Source organism: Schistocerca serialis, chromosome 11 (assembly GCF_023864345.2).
Source record: "Schistocerca serialis cubense isolate TAMUIC-IGC-003099 chromosome 11, iqSchSeri2.2, whole genome shotgun sequence".
Classification (NCBI taxonomy): domain Eukaryota; kingdom Metazoa; phylum Arthropoda; class Insecta; order Orthoptera; family Acrididae; genus Schistocerca; species Schistocerca serialis.
The window spans coordinates 181121477-181141527 of NC_064648.1; the positions used below are offsets into that span (position 1 = coordinate 181121477).

General features: G+C 40.3%; 1 protein-coding gene across 4 annotated transcripts in view; it reads right to left on the reverse strand.

The window, feature by feature from the left end:
• LOC126427361 (uncharacterized) overlaps positions 1-12502 on the reverse strand; it is a 200943-nt gene extending 188441 nt beyond the window's left edge. For all 4 annotated transcript variants that reach the window (XR_007576653.1, XR_007576654.1, XR_007576652.1 and 1 more), the window contains exon 1: positions 12296-12502. The gene's annotated coding sequence lies outside the window, so the exon portion shown is untranslated. The remainder of the gene's footprint in view (positions 1-12295) is intronic.
• Positions 12503-20051: the final 7549 nt, after the last annotated feature.

A 20051-nucleotide genomic window follows, 5' to 3' on the forward strand; every position in this document is an offset into this window, starting at 1 on the left:
TAGCACCGGAATGGTGGTGTTCTCCCACCATTGCGATGGAAAGACGCCATCACACCAGATCCAGTTTAAGATGTCAATCATCTGACTGAATCTGATCTGGCCCAGGAGCTGTGTCACGGTATTGTGCAAGGACACTGAGGAGCTCCCACTCTGTAAATGGGGTGTTACAGGATACACTGTGGCATGTAGTGAACGAGAGGACTTTCCCTTACAGCTGCCATTTGAGAGTGCGAAAAGTTGAGAGGTAATTCTCTGACTCAGAGGCTCAAGCGTACTGCTCAGCAAAATTCTCAGCAATCGTGTTTGCATCATTAGACAACACTCCATTTATGTTAATACCAGAGAGACCTGTTGGTGTCTAGTACCCAAAACAACATGTGATCTTCATCCAGTCTTGGGAAGGTGACTTATGGTACCCAATGATCGAGACATATTTCGACCAACATTCCTGCTTCTGTTGTTTGATAAGTTGGCGAACATGGGCACGGAGCCATTTGAAGGCTATTAGGTGCTCCAGGGAAGGGTGCCACTTATACTCCTTAATTGCTTCAGCGGCTTCCAGCGACCACCAAGGCACTGCCTTTCACCAGGGGGCACCCTAAAGAGCGAGATATTGTGGTTTCTGCCAAATAAAAGATTGCTATAGTCACCTGCTCAACCATCACATTCATGTTACTGTGTGGGGGGATATTCAATAGTGACAGCAGAGGTGAACGTTTCCCAGTCCACCTTGTTTAAAGCCCATCTGGGCAGGTGTCCGTGGGCCTGCCACTGGGGAGGGCGGTTGACAGGAAGATGGGGAAGTGGTCACTATCATATAGGTCATCATGTGCTCTCCAGTGGATAGATGGGGGAAGTCCTGGGCTGCAAATTGATAAGTCAATGGCCGAGTATCTACCGTCAGCCACACTGAAATGTGTGGCGAACCCAGTATTTAAGAGGCAGAGGTCGAACTGAGGCAGTAAAGTTTCGACATCTCTGCCTCAGCCAGTAAGCACGGTGCCACCCCACAAGGGGTTATGGGCGTTAAAATCTCCCAAAAGTACGAAAGCTTTAGGGAGCCGGTCAAGTAGTGTCGTTAATACATTCAGTGATACTGCAACATCTATACATTGCAGGAGCAGCTCTAGCTAGTGTTACAGAGGCATCAAAGTGTACTGATGTGTCACCAGCATTTTCGCTTAAGCTGGCACAGGTGGGAAAGCCATATCAGCCAGGAATTGGAAACCAGTCCCAATAAGTGGTATGTCTCAACCACAGAAAGTAACTGACCGTCTAGGTAAAGCTCTGGGTGTGGATGGGCAGTATGATGGTGACAGAAGTGCACAATACGAGTCTTGGTGGCTGAGAGTTGTATGATGATGATCACGATGATGAGTTGAGGTGAGGGCTCTCAATATCACGACTATTAGCACCCTGATAGAAAGTCAGCACGCCAATCTCATGGATGGAGACGAAGGCTGTCCCCACATCTGGAGCAGTCGATAATGCATTAAATTATGCCTCCCTTTCCCATCAATTTAAGGGCAAGGCCTGATAGTTCACAAAATTTCACCATTCTTAACACTAGAATTAGTATCAATGAGGACTGGCAGATCTGCATCAAGACAGAAGATTGCCCAAACATCAGTATATATGACACACATTGCCAAAATATGCTGAACTGAACATGGCACACCATAAGCCTCACAGAGTGGCGGATCCTCCTGCCAGAGGAGGAAGCCATGGGGTAAAGGGGTATGTCCAATGCGCAACCTGGTGAGCAGAACATCCTTCCAGCAGTGAGCGGGACATGAAGTCCACCATACCTGTGTGGTAGATTTCAGTGACCGTAATTTGTTTTCTGTCACCTGCGGCCATTCAGTCTCCCACTGATGCATGACGTGTCAGTCGGAAGATGAGATGATGGCATGCAACAGGGTGGGCTGCTGATGGACAACACCATCCCAACATGCTTTCTTGGCTGCTTTGTCAGCCGTGTTGTTTCCATGTATCCCAATGTGGCCAGGCATCCAGCAAAAGATCACCACCTTGCCATGGTATTGGAGCTGCCGTAAGGAGTTATGGATGAGCTGAATCAACTGGTCTGCTAAATACATTTGCTGATGTGCTTGTAGTGCATTAAGATAGTCAGAACAGACAAGAGACTTTGTACAGCAATATCTGTGAATCCTCTACAGTGTCATCATAATACCATATGACTCCGCACCATAATTTGTAAATTGTTCCGGAGGACATATAGCAGAACAGCTGAGGACATTCTCTTGCTGGGATCCATCTGTATAAACAATGGTAAAACTGTGGTACATACTTAAAATGGAAGAAGACAGAGTTGTAAAAAGTTTTCTTGTACCACATCAAGCTTAAAATCACTTTGGGCCTCCAAAGACATCAAGGCAGTAATGCATTCCACCCCTGGCTGTGTATTTGAATGTCTAATAGATCCAGATCCTCAAGACAGTCAGTAGCACATAGCCCAAATGACTTGGTCGCATGGGGCCGATTCCTGAACAGCCATTCAAAGTTGGGTTCAACCACTGCACTAAATAACAATGACTGATGCTGAGATTTTCAGTGTCTGTCGAGCCAAAAGGATACATAGCTGAATCCAGATAGTGGTGGTTCACCAGCCCCTGCGCAAACGCTCTGAACTGGGCTGGTCTGAAGGCTCCAGTCCATATCTGAATGCTCTCATGGTGGTAAGCATGTAACGTCTTGAGTTAGGGAAAAGAAGCTGATCCATAAACCATGCTGCCATAATCCAAACATGATCAAATAAATGTGCTATAAAACTGCAGGAGGTAGGACTTGTCGGCTCCCTCATGCTCTTCTGTTAAAGCATTTCAAAATACTCTATGACTGGAAGCCCTTTGTTCATAGCTCTTTCAAGTGTGGGAGCCAAGTTAATCTCGAGTCAAATAATAAACCCAAAGAACGCATAGTTTCCTGAAAACATAAAATATTGTCCCCCCTTTGTGAGCACTGGTCAGATAAAACTTCGATGAGCATGGTTAAAATTGACACATGTAGTCTTTTCTGGTGAGAGCCAAAACTAGTGTCATGTCCCGCATTTTCAGCCTCCTAATGGTCAGCTGCAGCTGCGTCATTGTTACAGCAAGATCAGAGGAAGGGTAGATAATTTCGAAGTCATCCACAAACAAAAGCATCTGACAGGGCTCCTGACTGCGGAGAAGATGCCATCGATAGTAATGGCAATCAATGTGACACTAAGTACATGGCCTTGGAAGACCCCCTTCTCTTGTGTACTGCAGTCCGACAAGGCATCTCAATGCGATGTCCAAAACACTAGTCCTCGAGAAAGTATTGGATAATAAGTGGCTTACATCCACACAGTCCTCATTCATAAAGTTGAAGAAGGATGTTGTATCTCCAAGTAGTGTCATATGCTTTTTCGAGGCCAAAACACACACAAACCAAATGGTTTCAGCGTCAGGAAGACTCATATACCACCTTCTACTGTAGAATTAAGTTGTCAAAGGTGAAACAGTAGCGTCTGAAGCTGCATTGGAGCGGCTCAAGTGACCTTGGGATTTGAGCAACCAGATGAGGCAGCGGTTAACTAAGCATTCAAGAGTCTTAACCATACAAGTCGTAAGGGCTACACTCCAGTAAGGGGACTGTAACATCGAAAATGCAGATAAAATATCTTCTGTGAAATTCAAAATTTTTGGGCGTTTAATATCTGTTCATAACTTGCGCTGTACATATGATTCTGAATCTGTAGGCATTGCTAGAGAACCTATATTAAATATGTAACGGAAGTAACAGTGTATTTAATGGTTCAAATAGCTCTGAGCACTATGGGACTTAACTTCTTAGGTCATCAGTCCCCTAGAACTTAGAACTACTTAAACCTAACTAACCTAAGGACATCACACACATCCATGCCCAAGGCAGGATTCAAACCTGCGACCGTAGCAGTCACACGGTTCCAGACTGTAGCGCCTAGAACCACATGGCCACTCCAGCCGGCCCAGTGTATTTATTTCTGGCTGTATATCACTGGTTGTAATAATACTGTAAATTGCTGGGTAATAGCCAAGGAAACTTTCATTTTCAATATATCAATAGCAACAATGAAATGGTAGTAGCAGAGTTGTCGTTCATCTTCGAGTATGGAGAGTGTCACGCTGTGAGCAGAAAGGAAGCAGAGCAGCTTGAGCGATGAAAGAGTGCGGAAATGTTTGTTATGTGCCCCCACAGATACAGTGTGTAGCTATAACTGTGCCAATGTATGCGCACCACATTCGTTAACCCCTGAGCACTGAGAGCATGATAAGAGTGGATCGGCAGAGGAAGCTGCAATTCTAACTACTGCCTGTCCCATAACTATCCGTGGCTCTGGAGTGACAGGGTTCTCAATCAGCACCAGTAGCAACAACAGAGGCAGCTCAGCACTGTCCTTGTCTACATTCTTCACTGTCCCCACAGCTACAAGATCGTAAGACCGTAAAGTTACATTTTTACAAAATATGGCTATCCTTTTAACTTACAGGGCACCCATGTTGTCATTGTCCTCCGACATTATTAACAAGCAGGGTCTTTTTCCTTTCCATGAAAATTAATTAACTATTTACTGCCAGTTTTGTTTGTTTGGTAATAACCAGTTTCAGCCGAAATTTTCTGCCTCAGAGACTGTTCATTCTTGTATTTCATAACAGAGGCTTAACTAATTTTCAATTTCATTCACTTAAAGTAATGTAAAATTTCACTGGCAAAACTAATAACTAAAGATACAGCACAAATTGTGCTCTCTTAATTTCATTTATTCTATAAACAGCTTAGCAAGTGACTTCTGTTCACTTAGTATGTATTTTATTGTTGTTATTTTTAAAGTAAAATCAATTCAACTTTTCAATTATCAACAGTAAATTGCTTGCCTTTTTCTAAATTTTGCATTACATTACATGGTTTCTGAAAGTAATTTTTTACATATCAAAGTTTTAGTTACACTTATTTAACCGGTAACATCATTTAACTTAATTTCCAAAATTTAATCTTTCAGAACATAACTACAAACTCAGTGATTTCTGATTCATTTATGTTCTTATGAAATGCTGTGTTGTGGAAAAGGGTGACGACCTCCTGTTGCCATGCTATTGATTAAATTTCTTTGCCATTACCTTTCGTAAGATTCTGGAGATTCATAGTCCTAGTGGGCTGGCGACCGTTTAGTTATCCCCGTTTTCAGCTAATCAGTATTTATAGTATTATAAGTATTTTATGTATTAAATATTACAAGGCACCCTGCTTCCCCATATGTGGTACATGAGCAATTGCACTGTATTCCACACCGTTCTAAATTATCAGTATTTAGATTAGATTCTTCTTTCAGAAGGCTCTGTTTTATTCTTTCCTCCAACTAACTGGTATTAAATTACAATGAAATGAAAGCCGTTATCTGCTTACAGGCGTTGACATACGTCAACAGGGACAGATAAAAATGTGTGCCCCGACCGGGACTCAAACCCGGGATCTCCTGCTTACATGTCAGATGCTCTATCCATATGAGCCACCAAGGACACAGAGGACAGAGCGACAGCAGGGAATTATCTACACAAACGAGTGTGTGTTTAGCATACTCCAGTAACAAGCAATATAAATGGAGTAAGTTAACAGAAGCAAGCATATTCTCGATCATAGCAGCAACTAACGAATTACTACTAGTAGTAGTAAATTTCATCGTCTGATCTATACCTAGTACCAAAAGAACAAGATGAAAATTATGCTGCAAACCATTAACAATATGACAATTAACAACCGAAAACAATTCGGTTGTCAGAAATCATGGCCGTTGAAATACCTCACAGAATATCAACAAAACTATACACTGAAAACATTAAGTACCAATCACACAGCACTAATTCCAGTGGAGCAGTAATATCACTCACAACCAGCTCAGAAACAAAAACATCCCATACACGACTGTACCACCGCTTAATGCTCAACACTTACGCTTCTGCACACATGATCCATTTCAAAGACGCTGCGCCACAATGACGTCACAACATAATTATGTCACGGGCCAAATCTGATGGGTGGTACCGTAATTTTCTGTTGACCCCTTATGCTTATTTACCAGGGCTATTTACATAGCTGATGTGAATATATAACGCCTTTATAACCTGGTTTGTGGAAAATATTTCATCACCACGAAAGATAGATTAGAAATGCCAATATCGTGCTTGATTTAGCAATGTCCTTTGCATGCACTTACGTACAAATAGTTCAAATAATAGTGTACAAATGCATTAGCACGGTATCATCATCGAAGTGTAACTACAGACGGAGCTCATAAAATAATTCTACTACTTTATAAAATATGACAATGACTATCTTTAACAGCTGCAAATTTAATGCCGACACAGTTGCCAAGTCCTATATTGCGCGGAAATTAAAGATGGGAGGGAGAAGGATAATGTTCAGATAAATGATAAACTTAATAGAATCTGCTTAAAATTCCAACACAGTTAAGAAAATAAAACTTGTATCTGCGTCTTCTCATGGGACCGTTTGAAAACATGCTCTAGTACTCACAATTCTTTAACACTAGGATTCTTAAACGGTAGGCAATATGCAGCCAATGAGAACTTCCACAGCAACATGTTGTTGTGAAATGATGGCGCAACTAGAGTGGAAAAAGTAACATGTGCTGATGAAGTTTTTAAAGGTGTGTGAGTGAATGTAACAATTTACAGATTCATGTACTGGAATATTAACACGACCTATAGAAACGTGCGAAACAGGTAATATACTGCAGCACGTAATAAACACCAAATCTTCCTGAAAGTATGCAAGATGAAGCCAAGATGGCCGCCGAATAAGTGACGCCAGAAACCATTTCCAGAAAGTTAAGTGATTTAGACAGGAATATAATTTAGTTTAACGCCGACAACAAATTAAATACGTGCATTAGTGTATCGTTTAGTCTTGCTATTAAACGTTTGACTTTTCTTTGCGTATTTTTTTAGAAAACACGAAAAGATCGTAACTTCGCGAAGTCGCGCTTAGGCTTAAATTTTGTAAACGTGTTTGTTTCTTGTTTCACGGTAATTTAACTAGTTTCTCGGTAACAAATAAGTAAACTACCGTAAATGGCGTATAACTTCATTGTTTTAATACAGATTTCAGAAAAACAGCGTAACTTTATATCAGAAACTCGCCTATATACATTTGTTTATAGGCCTAAATCTCGTAACGTTTTTGGAGAATCAAAGTTAAAGTATCTCGCTTAATTGTCCTTTTTTTTCATTCCATCGAGTGAAATATATAATAAATAGCGTATACCTTCATTGTTTTAATACAGATCTCAGAAAAACAGCGGAATTTTAAATCAGAAACTTGCTTATATACATTTGTGAATAGGCTTAATTCTTGTAACGTCTTTTTTGATTTTCGGTAATTTAATTGATTTATTCTAGCTAAAGTATTATTTTTGCCATGAGTGAGAAATGCCTGACTTGCCGTAGAATGTTAGTTCCGGGGTTTGGTGTGATGGATGTAGTAGTTTTTTTCACTGGGGGAACTGCAGTGGCGTGGGTGTTGGGAAAGTGGATCAGGCTCATCAGTGGTTATGTAGGATTTGCAGCAGAGATAGGAAGATAGTGGAACAGGAGGGGAAAATTGCTGCCCTTCAGGCTGAGCTAGATCAGGCTAGGGAAGATCTGGACAGGTTAAGGAGGGAGAAGGGCAAAGAGAGGTGGGAAGTGGCAACAGGTAGCAGAAGGAACAGGCCTAGAACTAAGTCTGACAGTTTTGTGGTGGATGTCAAAAATAAGTTTGACCTGTTGCTTCAGTTAGAAACTGATGAGCCTCAAGCAGAGGTAGGTGTAGACAGGACACAACAAACTTTCAATAGGAAATTGAAAAAGAATGTAGGAAAGTCATCGAAAAGGAAGAAAGTTTTGTTGTTAGGCAGTTCTCATGCCAGAGGTGTAGGCCAACTTCTGCAGGAGGAATTAGGACCAGAATACCAGGTCACAAATTTTTTCAAACCAAGTGCTAGTCTGGATCAGGTGACAGAGGATTTAGGTTCACTCTGTAAAGGATTTACCAGGGAAGACACCGTGGTTATTGTGGGAGGGCCAGGGAACAGCATCGACAGAGATCCTGGGTACAGTATAGAGTGTGACCTGGTAAAGATTGCGTCGGCATCGAGACACACCAATGTTGAATTTGTGTCTGTCCTGAGACGCCATGACCAGCCTCATTTGAACTCTTCTGTTGGGAGAGTTAATTTGGAGTTGGAACAGCTGCTTGGGTCGGGTGCGGGGGCTCATATTGGTGTGGTTCCTGTTGATTATCTCAGTAGGTGGGACTATACCAGGCACGGCCTACATCTCAACAGGAAAGGGAAGGGGAAACTGGCTGGGGTAATAGCAGGAAATTTAAGGGGGGGAGGCACTGCCATGAATGGTAAAATACCAGTGGCTACAGGTGTTGGAGCAGCACCTTTTTTAGGATAGGTAAGACAGAAAGATGTCAAGTTCTATGAGAGGTCAGGATTGAAACAAATCTTCAGTTTAGGAAAGAAATTAAACAGCACATTTGATCACCAATCACAGCTATCAATTATAAATTTTCACCAATCACCAGAAATTTTATCTCCACCAAGTTGTATCTCAGTCCTAGGTAATTGCATTGATGAATTAAAGTCACCCAACCCAGTTGACATAATCTGCCTCTCTGAACACCATGTGACCACTGGTATAGGAACTAGGCCTAAGCACAATGAGAAACTCACACAGGAGAGTACTGCAAATGTTAGAATAAGGAAAGGTTCTCATAAAAGTATAATTAAAAATAATGTAAGTATATTTCATCAAAATATTGGGAATTTAAAGAATAAAGTAGATGAGCTTCTGGTTTGTTTAGAAGATTTAGAAGGTGAGAATGAAATAGATATACTATGCCTGTCTGAGCATCACATTGTTACTGATATGGATAAGGTAAATGTAAGTGGATATAAGCTCTCTGCACATGTAATGAGAGAAAATATGGAGAAAGGAGGAGTTGCCATATATGTCAAAAGTTATCATTGTGCAAAAAGTATAGAAACAAAAAAGTTTGGTGTAGAGAAACATATAGAAGCATGTGCCTGTGAGCTTAAATTAAATAAAGGCACATTTATAATTGTAACTGTATATAGGTCCCCATCAGGAAATTTTCATCTATTTCTGAAAAAATTGGACTCCTTGTTGTGCTATCTGTCAGACAGGGGGAAGCAAATTATTATTTGTGGGGACTTCAATGTAGATTCTCTGAAAGAGGGTAATAGGAAAAATGACCTTGAAGTATTACTCGATTCTTTCAATGTGACACCCGTTATTGATTTTCCTACTCAGGTGGTAAAGGATAGCAGCTCACTGATACATAACTTCTTTATAGACCAAGATAAGTTTAACCAGATAAATGCTCAGCCTGTTGAGAATGGTCTTTCTGATCATGGTGCACAGCTAGTTACAATATATGACATAGCTCCATTCAGCAATACTAAACAGTCCTGCAAAGTAGTACGTTCAGTCAACGATTTAACAATTGCAAATTTCAGGGAAAGCCTACAGCAGTTAGACTGGGATGAGGTGTACCGTGAACCTGATGCCAATTTAAAATATAATTTATTTCATGACATTTTTGTAAATGCATTTGAAAACTGCTTCCCCAAGAAAATAGTTAAATATACTCGTAAGAAACCTTGTAACAAACCATGGCTTACTAAGGGTATAAAAATATCTTGTAACCGGAAAAGAGAAATGTATCTGGCAGCAAGAAAGAGTAGTGACCCAGAAACTATCAAAAATTATAAAAACTACTGTGTTATATTAAGAAAAGTTATTAAAAAATCCAGGAGTATGTGTATCATGTCTGAAATCAGCAACTCTGATAATAAAATTAAAACAATTTGGAATATTATTAAAAGAGAAAAAGGTCAACCAAGAGCAGAGGAAGACAGTATTACCATCAAATTGAATGAAAACTTTACGAAAAAAAAGTCAGAAGTTGAAAATATTTTTAATAATCTTTTCTAAATGTTGTGGATATAGTAGGATCCAGGTGTTCATTAGAAGATGCTAGGCTGTTAATGGAAGAGGCCATACCTATGCAATTTGATACAATTGAAATCTCACCCACTTCTCCCTCTGAAATTAGGAAAATAATAAACTTGCTTAAAAGCAAAAACTCACACGGAATTGATGGCATTTCCAGCAAAATACTAAAAGCTTGTTCTCAACAGATAAGTAAGATTCTCAGCCACCTGTGTAATAGCTCTCTGGAACAGGGCATTTTCCCTGATAGACTGAAATATGCTATTGTTATATCTTTGCATAAAAAGGGGGATAGATCTGATGTCAACAATTACCGTCCAATCTCCCTTCTAACAGCTTTATCCAAAATTTTTGAGAAAGTAAAGTATTCAAGAGTAGCTTCACATATCTGTAAAAATGAAGTACTAACAAAATGTCAGTTTGGTTTCCAGAAAGGTTTTTCAACAGAAAATGCCATATATGCTTTCACCAGTCAAATTTTGAATGATCTGAATAACCAAACACCACCCATTGGGATTTTTTGTGATCTCTCAAAGGCTTTTGATTGTGTAAATCATGAAATTCTGCTAGACAAGCTCAAGTATTGTGGCATGAGTGGGACAGTGCACAAATGGTTTAATTCGTACCTAACTGGAAGAGTGCAGAAAGTTGAAATAAGTAGTTCTCGTAACATGCAAAGATCAGCACATTCCTCAAACTGGGGAACTATCAAGAATGGGGTTCCACAAGGGTCAGTCTTGGGTCCTTTGTTGTTGTTATTATATATTAATGACTTGCCATTCTATATTCATGAAGAGGCAAAGTTAGTTCTCTTTGCTGCTGATACAAGTATAGTAATCACACCTGACAAACAAGAATTAACTGATGAAATTGTCAATACTGTCTTTCAGAAAATTACTAAGTGGTTCCTTGTAAACGGACTCTCACTGAAGTTTGATAAGACACAGTACATACAGTTCCGTACAGTGAATGGTATGACGCCATTAATAAATATAGACCTTAATCAGAAGCATATAGCTAAGGTAGAATATTCCAAATTTTTAGGTGTGTCCATTGATGAGAGATTAAATTGGAAGAAACACATTGATGATCTGCTGAAACGTTTGAGTTCAGCTACTTATGCAATAAGGGTCATTGCAAATTTGGGTGATAAACATCTTAGTAAATTAGCTTACTACGCCTATTTTCACTCATTGCTTTCATATGGCACCATATTTTGGGGGAATTCATCACTGAGGAATAAAGTATTTATTGCACAAAAGCGTGTAATCAGAATAATAGCTGGAGTCCACCCAAGATCATCCTGCAGACATTTATTTAAAGATCTAGGGATATTCACAGTAGCTTCTCAGTATATATACTCTCTTATGAAATTTGTTATTAACAACCAAACCCAATTCAAAAGTAATAGCAGTGTGCATAACTACAATACTAGGAGAAAGGAGGATTTTCACTATTCAAGATTAAATCTAACTTTGGCACAGAAAGGGGTGAATTATACTGGCACTAAAGTCTTTGGTCACTTACCAAATAGTATCAAAAGTCTGACAGATAACCAACAAGTATTTAAGAAGAAATTAAAAGAATTTCTGAATGACAACTCCTTCTACTCCATAGAGGAATTTTTAGATATAAATTAAGAAAAAAAAGAAAAAAAATATTTAAAAAATAAAAAAATAAAAATAAAAAATAAAGAAAAACAAAAAACGCAAAAAAATAAAGTTGTTATATTAACTTAAGTATGTTGTTAAATTAACCTAATTATGTCATGTATTAGAAAATTTGACTCGTTCCACATCATTACGAAATATCGTATTCATGATCCATGGAACTAGTATTAATCTAATCTAACTTGCTTCCCGGTGGGGGGGGGGGGGGGGCGCAACAACACGAGTGGGTTATGTAAACAAACAAGTACTCCACTGTACGCAAATAATTGGTTAAATAAAATAAACGCCACGAACAACTTTTACATTATCTTCTCACGGCAGAAAACGAGGACGCCCGGTCGGCTAGTATCATGGTCCTAAATCACATTCACAATAAACATTAAGACGCTGATCGTATCAACTGAACAAGATTACAGAGACGGAAACGTTTAGATAGCGAAAGTGTTTCCGTTTATGTTGAAAACTACGTTGAAAATATGCATTGTATCAGACGGAGGCTGCCTCGTACTCGTTCTCTCGCGTACATCGAGATTATAGCTAAAGCAGGACAGCACTCACCTTACGCTAAGCAGACAGCGAACAACATGTAGTTTGAAGACGCAGTGTGGTCTTCGTGTTACCTTCTTGCATAATCAGTCTCCATTCGGCATGTACATAATGTTGGAAGAAACCGGTGCCCAGTTTCAAGTTTTGTTTAACACACTGCTGTTTGCACTTGTCACAGGAGCACGTATCACAAACACGACTGCTTACTTCCCAAGCAGTAAAACCGGTACGAGCAAAGATACTTGCTGTTGCTGTCAGGTAAATTGACTTTTTGCAGCCAAAGATACTCTTTAGCAAGAAGGATCATTTCGATGAACAAAAGTAAATAAATAAATTACTACATGACATTTAGCAGTTGACAATACAAAATTAATCCAATTGGGAAATTGTTTGGGGTGACATCATCACCTTCTGAGGTTAAACTGTTTAAATAGTTACGTAAGTTTTCATTTAACGTTTATGTACCACCTTTCGGTGGTTTGCAGCTGATAAATGTTCATGGATTGATTTAATTTTGTTTCAAGGAGCGATAAATAGTGTTGAAAGCGGTGTGGCAGTGATATTTTTCATGTCTGGTGCGAAGTGATATCAAAAGTGCGCGAGAGTTTTTTTCTGGTCGTGTGTTGTTTTTTTATCTTTGCCGTAAGACTATAGAGTCTCCTAGTTTTTGTTACTTCTCTGTTTTTTTTTTAAGTTTCTTCTCATTGTGAGTTTTTGCGAATAAATATTTTTACGTTAACACATTATACCGGACGGCTATGCAATTATTTGCTGTAGGCAAGTAGCCTACATAATTGGTGACCTCCAATCAAGGAACTTTAACCTTTCATTAGCTATGTCGAACATTAACTGCAAAAGCAATGAGCGACGACGGCAAACGATACGGTTCGATAACGGAAGAAATTCATAGGCTTCAGAATGAAATAGAAACTTTACCGTCGCATATTTCGAAAGATATGAACATCAAGCATATGCCGGACAAAAGGAATGACGTTGGTTCAACAGCCGTGGCACACACCAGCAAGGCAACATCATCGGAAACTGGGACTACTGCAGCACAACCACAGCAAATAACAGCAATGGAACCACCCGCTGGTTTCAACGCTTCACCAACTCAACGGTTGCAATTACGAGCGCCCCCATTCATACCTTCTCAGCCACACACATGGTTCGTGGTGATGGAAAATATATTTCTACAATAAAGAACAGTCAGTGATCACGAGAAGTTCACCTTGGTGATAAGTAATTTGGTCCATCAGACCTCGGCTTTGATATCTGACATTATAGTGAACCCGCCGACAGAAGGAGCTTACTGTAGACTGAAAGAAGTATTAATTTCTCGGTGTGTGAAGTCAGTCGACATCAAAGTCAAACAAGTAATGTACCAAGAGAGACGGGGAGGTAGGACCCCGTCAGAATACTGGCGTCATTTACGCAGTCTGGTAGATAGGTCGACAGTCTCTGATATAGACTGTTACTCCACGTATGGCAACAACAGCTACCAACGCAAGTAAGAACTACACTAGCTATATAAGACGAAAGATCAGTTGACAGACTGCTGCTCGCTGCAGACAGAATCTACGAGACACACGAGCCTACTGCAACAGTCGCAATGACGTCGACAGATGCCACGTACGGTAACTACCATTACCAGCAAGACCAAACTGACGATGTAACAGTAAACTGTGCCGCGGTCGCAACGCGACAAACAACAAAAAGTTCAATCGAAATTAGAGATTTAAAAACTGCAATAGAGGATTTGCGAACGCAGCTACGCACGCTACAACGACCACAAGTTATCTTTATGCGCAAGAGTGACCGGGCTGGGCGTGAAACACGAAGTCAACAAGAGGACGAGCGTAAGGTGTGTTGGTACCATAAACGTTTTGGGAGAGGTGCTACAAGATGTACCTCAACGTGCGCCTACTCAGGCAACCAAGGTATGTACAGAAACAGTGCAGTGTTTTCATGTCAGCGACAGCAATCGTCAATACACATGCCTCCTGCTTTGAAAAGATTGTATGTATCAGACGTACTGACGGGTACAAAGTTTTTGGTGGATTTATGCCTTTTGGCCTTAAGAACGCAGCGTTTCATCGACGAAGTGATAAAGGGATAAACATTTTGCTTTGCTTATCTTGATGACATCTTGGTTTTCTCTCCGGACAGTCAAACACATGAACAGCACCTGTGTCAACTTCGCAAGCGTCTATCCGACTACGGAGTCGTTTTAAACGGAAATAAATGCGTCATGCACAAGAACCAAGTCACTTTCCTCGGCCACACTGTGTCATCAGAAGGCATATTGCCTCTACCAGAGAAGATCGCGGCGATACGGGCCCTTCCGGAACAGACAAACTACCAAGAGCTACGACGATACATGGGAGTAATAAATTTTTATAGACGTCATCTGCCAGCAACGGCTACGGTGCAAGCACCACTCACTGATGCACTCAAGGGACGTGACGCCAAAGGTCGACGAATAATTAAGTGGCCACAAGAAATGGACAAAGCATTTAATGATCTTCAAGCAAGCCTCAGCAAAACAGTGTTGCTCGCTCACCCAGTTCACTACTCACAGCCAGCTATTGTTGTAGACGCGAGCCAGTCAGCAATAGGGGCGGCACTGCACCAGCGTGTAGAAGGGCAATGGCAACCACTACGGTTTTTCTCTAAAAAGTTACAGACTGCACAACAGAAGTGGAGCGCGTATGACAGAGATTGTTCGCGATCTACGAATCAATTCGATACTTCCGTCCACACATAGAGGCTAGACCAGTGACTGTGTTTACAGACCATAAACACATAACATCGGCTTTTAAAAACACCAGTGATAGTGCTCACCAAGACAGTTCCGTTATATTGAGTTCATAAGTCAGCTCACGACAGATATACGCCATTTAAGAGGCACAGAAAATTTAGTGGCTGATTATTTTTCACGTATTTGCGGGATTTCAGAAATTATAGACTATGATAAACTTGCAGTGGAACAGACCAAGGATGCAGAGCTACTACAACTGTTAAACGACCCGTCTACAGGTCTGAAGTTCGAGCAAATTCTGGTGCCTAAATCGAAGCTGAAACTGTGGTGCGAATTTTCTCAAGGCAGACCGAGACCATTCATTTCAGAAATACTGCGCAAGACGGCATTCAACAGTTCCCACACACTACCGCACCCAGGAGCCAACGCTACAATCAAGCTGCTGACAGACCGCTATGTGTGGCCTTCTATGAAAAGAGACGCGCGACTTTGGGTATGTTCCTCCATTCCTTGACAACAAAGTAAAGTAGGACGACATGTGCGTGCTGATATTGGAGATTTTCAAGGTACCTCTGCTAGATTCGCATACGTTCACGTGGACCTGGCTGGACCTCTCCCATAGTCAGAGGGTTACAGATATTTGTTTACGGCCATAGATAGGTGCACAAGATGGGCAGAAGCAACTCCAATAGTCGATATTTCAGCCGAAACTACTGCGAAGACGTTTCTGTGTACGTGGGTTGCCCGTTTTGGATGCCCCCTTCATGTCACAACTCACCATGGACGTCAGTTCAAATCTACGTTGTTCCTCGAGCTATCCAAAATGTGCGGTTTCCAACGCCACCACACGACTACCTATCACCCTGCCAGTAATGGTATGGTCGAACGATGGCACAGAACACTCAAAGCAGCATTGATGTGTCATCAAGAGAGATGGACGGAAGCATTACCATTAGTGTTGTTAGGCCTGCGGACAGCTCGCAAACCCAATATTGGTGCATCAGTTGGCGAGATCGTTTACGGCGAGCCACTACGGATTCCTGCAGATTATTTACAACCAACCTCACTACCTGGATCAGAGGGCCTCACACACTGGGTGCAGCAGCTAAAACGTCACTGCACAAATATACGTTGCCCGCCACCTTCTCGCCATGGCAACCGTAAGGTATTTGTACACAAAGACTTATACGATTGCTCTCACGTCATGTTGCGAACAGACTCAGTCAAATCGCCTTTACAACCACCATATACGGGCCCATTTCAGGTGTTGAGTAGAAATAAGCATGCCGTGGACATAATGTACAATGGTATTCCGAACGTGTCAAGCCAGCATGGGTTTTACCCACTCCGGCCTCTGACACCACGCCTGTGCATCAACACATGATGGGCGCAGAGCATACCGAAACACCTCTCAGTACATCGTCCGAGACAGGTGAATCACCACCACAAACAACAACGTCACCGCCCCCGAGACACCCGACGCACACCAGAGCTGGACGTCAAATAAAATTCAAGTATCAATATATCCCTGGGGCTCCGCACTTTAAGGGGGGGGGGGGGGGGAGGGGTCTGTTTGGCAGTGATATTTTTCATGTCTGGTGCAAAGTGATATCAAAAGTGCCCGAGAGTTTTTTCCTGGTCATGTGTTGTTTTTTTCATCTTTGCCGTAAGACTATAGAGTCTCCTAGTTTTTGTTACTTCTCTGTTGTTTTTTTTAGTTTCTTCTCATTGTGAGTTTCTGCGAATAAATTTTTTTTCGTTAACACATTATATCGGACAGCTATGCAATTATTTGTTGTAGGCAAGTCACCTACAGTGGAATTATTTCGTCTGCACCTGATGTTAGGAAATGACACATGTAATCTACCCGTTGATATTGGAATGTCAGACGGAATTGTGGTCCCAGGCTGACAATAATAGTTTAAATGAAGCTCTTAGGTCACTTGCTAGTGAATCTGCTTCAACTTACTAACGAAGAGGTGGACAAACTGCAGCTCTATTATGGTTTAACCATGAGAAGGAATCGACACAATATTGAGGCCATGGTGAAAGCAGTATGGGCTCCACTCCCTGCCATTTAAGGTGTTGGTTGCAATGAAGCCCATATACAGGGACCAGTGAGACTAAACTATTGTCAAGGTGCTTACATGGAAAGACACAAAATGTTAATGAATGTTTCAACCATGTGATAAGGAAATGCCTGCCTAAAACTACGTTTGTTGCTTTCAAAACCATGAGATTAGGTGTATTAGATGCAGTTATTTTCTTTAATGATGGGGCAGTTAGAATATATTATGTTTTAGAGCCATTGGGACTAACTCCTGGTTTCAGTATGAGACAAGCACTGATGGCAATTGATTCCTTGAGAGTGGCCAAAGGCGAGAAATGGGTTCTTGATGAAACTAAAGAGGGCAGAATAGCAAAGAGGAGCAAGAAAAGGAAAAGAGAAGATGAGGAAAACACAAAGCACGGGTATTATGCCACTGGACGGTTTTAAGAAGAACACGGGTGAGTAACAGATAAAATGTACCTTTAAACTGAATTTCCCAAGAATCAAATTTTCTGACATGTTTATTTTATGCAAAAAAAAAAGCTATTTGGACTGGAGGTCTGAAATTTTTTGTGATATTTCAAGCTACCACTTGGAGAAAAGTAGACCACAGACACCAGATAACTGTCACAAAGACGAAAAATATACCCTTATTAAATATAAAAAATTGCCTTATTTTGATTGTCTAATTTATGTATTTATAGTATAAAAACTATTGATTGAGATCATTTGATTGTAGTCTACCTTTTAGATAACAATGTTATAAATGCGTACGCAAAGTTTTAAGCATCTAAGAAAAATAGTTAATAAGTCTATAGACTTCAACGTAGACTGTCAGAAAGAATTTAAATTACTGACTATATGTTTATATAATAAAGTTTATATCAAAGCTATTCTTATACCAAAATTTTCATCCTTAAAACACTTTCATTGTCCTAAAATTTCTTTGTATTTAGAGTTGATATTATATAGTTAGACCCTCACAAACTTCATGAAAATTCTTGCTGTTTTTCCAGCCACTCACTGGCAAGTTACCTTAAGCAAAGTGTTTCAAAAGTGAAACCAATGACTGAACTAACTGGAATGCTGAAGGGAGAGTAAGTGAAACCAGCAGAGTGCAGTACAGAAACATTAAACTATTTTTTTCAGATTTTTATAACTAATTAATTTAAAAACATAAAATCTTAAATGCAGTCTAGTAAATAAAATTACTTAATAAAATAAGATCTACGCTCTTCGCGTTTTGTTTGTCGAAGGATCTTGTACTTTTTGTGAACTTGAGTTCATATTATAAGCTTTTGGTTGTTCTAAGTAATCAGTTGAAGCCAATATGTGTGGTTTGACATACAAATGGCATCAGTTTGCAAAATTTCCATTTACTAAAAAGTTAAAGTAACCAACTGCTGATTTCTTTGTAACATAAATAGTCAGTAGCTGCAAATAGTTTTTGTTATGGTAAAATTGTTTTCTGCTGTCGCACTTATGAGAGTTTGCTCCATATCTCAAGCATCTTGCTCAATATGACAGATCTGTATCATATGCTGAAGCTAGGAGGTAATAACTTGCTTGACAAGGAAACGACTGTGAAGGAGAATATGTGGAATAGGACTTTTCAGTGTTACACAGTCTGCAACGAAATGAGATACAGTCCGCAATAAAGTGAGTTTCCAACATTTTGTGAATTTCTATCGCAAATCTGGTAGAATATTTATCGATTTCTCAATATTTTCTGTGCAGTCATCCTATTCATAGTATGCAATGGAGGTGTGATCAGAAGTACCTGGACACCTATTAGTGGACATCAACGTAGGGTGTGTCTACCATTGTGAAACCTGGAACTCTGCATGAGACACTTTCAATGAGATAGTGAATGCCTGTAGATTAATGGCAGCCCATTCTTCCCCAATGGCCAAAACCAATGAAGGTTGTGATGCTCGATGCTAAGGTCTATATCCCATCAATGTCCTACACTGTCCCTTCTATTATTCCCATTAAATCGTTGGCAGTGCATACTATCCCAATCACTGCTTTGTAGGTGGTAGCATTGCATCTACATATGCTCCTTGTGCCCACAATAGAAACACTTTACATTTCATGCAAACACATATCTCCAATCTCATACCTCTGTCGACCTATCATTATCCTCATACCTCAGTACTAATCTAACTCCTACAAGGAGATCTATAGGTGGGCCACTGTGTTCCCTCCTTGGCATTTCTGGTGCTAAACTTCTAAGAAAAGCATTAAGTGCTCACCGCTTGATCTCCTGGAGTAACCCATTGTTCACCTCCTCACTCTGTGACAATTCATAAGTGTGGACATTCAACTTTCTACTTCTGTCCACAAAGTGATATACTGCCTCATTATGTCTTCTGGAAACCACATCCAATGAATCACGAAAAAACTGTGCATTGTTTTTCCTTATACATCAGCACCAACCCGTGTCTCAGGTGATCAAAAGTTTCTGCAGTGTTTAATACTGCTTTGCAATATGTGAACAACTTTGCTTCCCATATTAAATTAAATTTTGCAATCTGCAATAACTGTTTATCCAACCAATCCCTTAAGTCAGCCAATACCTTGAGATTTTCTACAAATGCTAATACATCCTCAGACAACATACCATAAAAGGGACAAACAAGGTCAGCAACAGTCACATCCATCCCTAGAGTCTGTGACTTCAAGAGTTCTATGTTCTGACCTTTGTCTGACACTTTATCATCAATATCCATGCTGTAAGAGATTAACTGAGATACCTGATTCACTAATGATTCCATAGCCTCATCTTTGGTGACACTCTCTGTCTGCAACTTTGTCATCTCCTCACCATTATCAATTTTGCTATAATAAATAATAAATAAAAAACACAAAACAATAATCCAACTCTAACACGGACAGAATAGTCTGCATCTACTTGTACTCGTATTACCAACCTATCTCTTCTGTCTTATTATGAG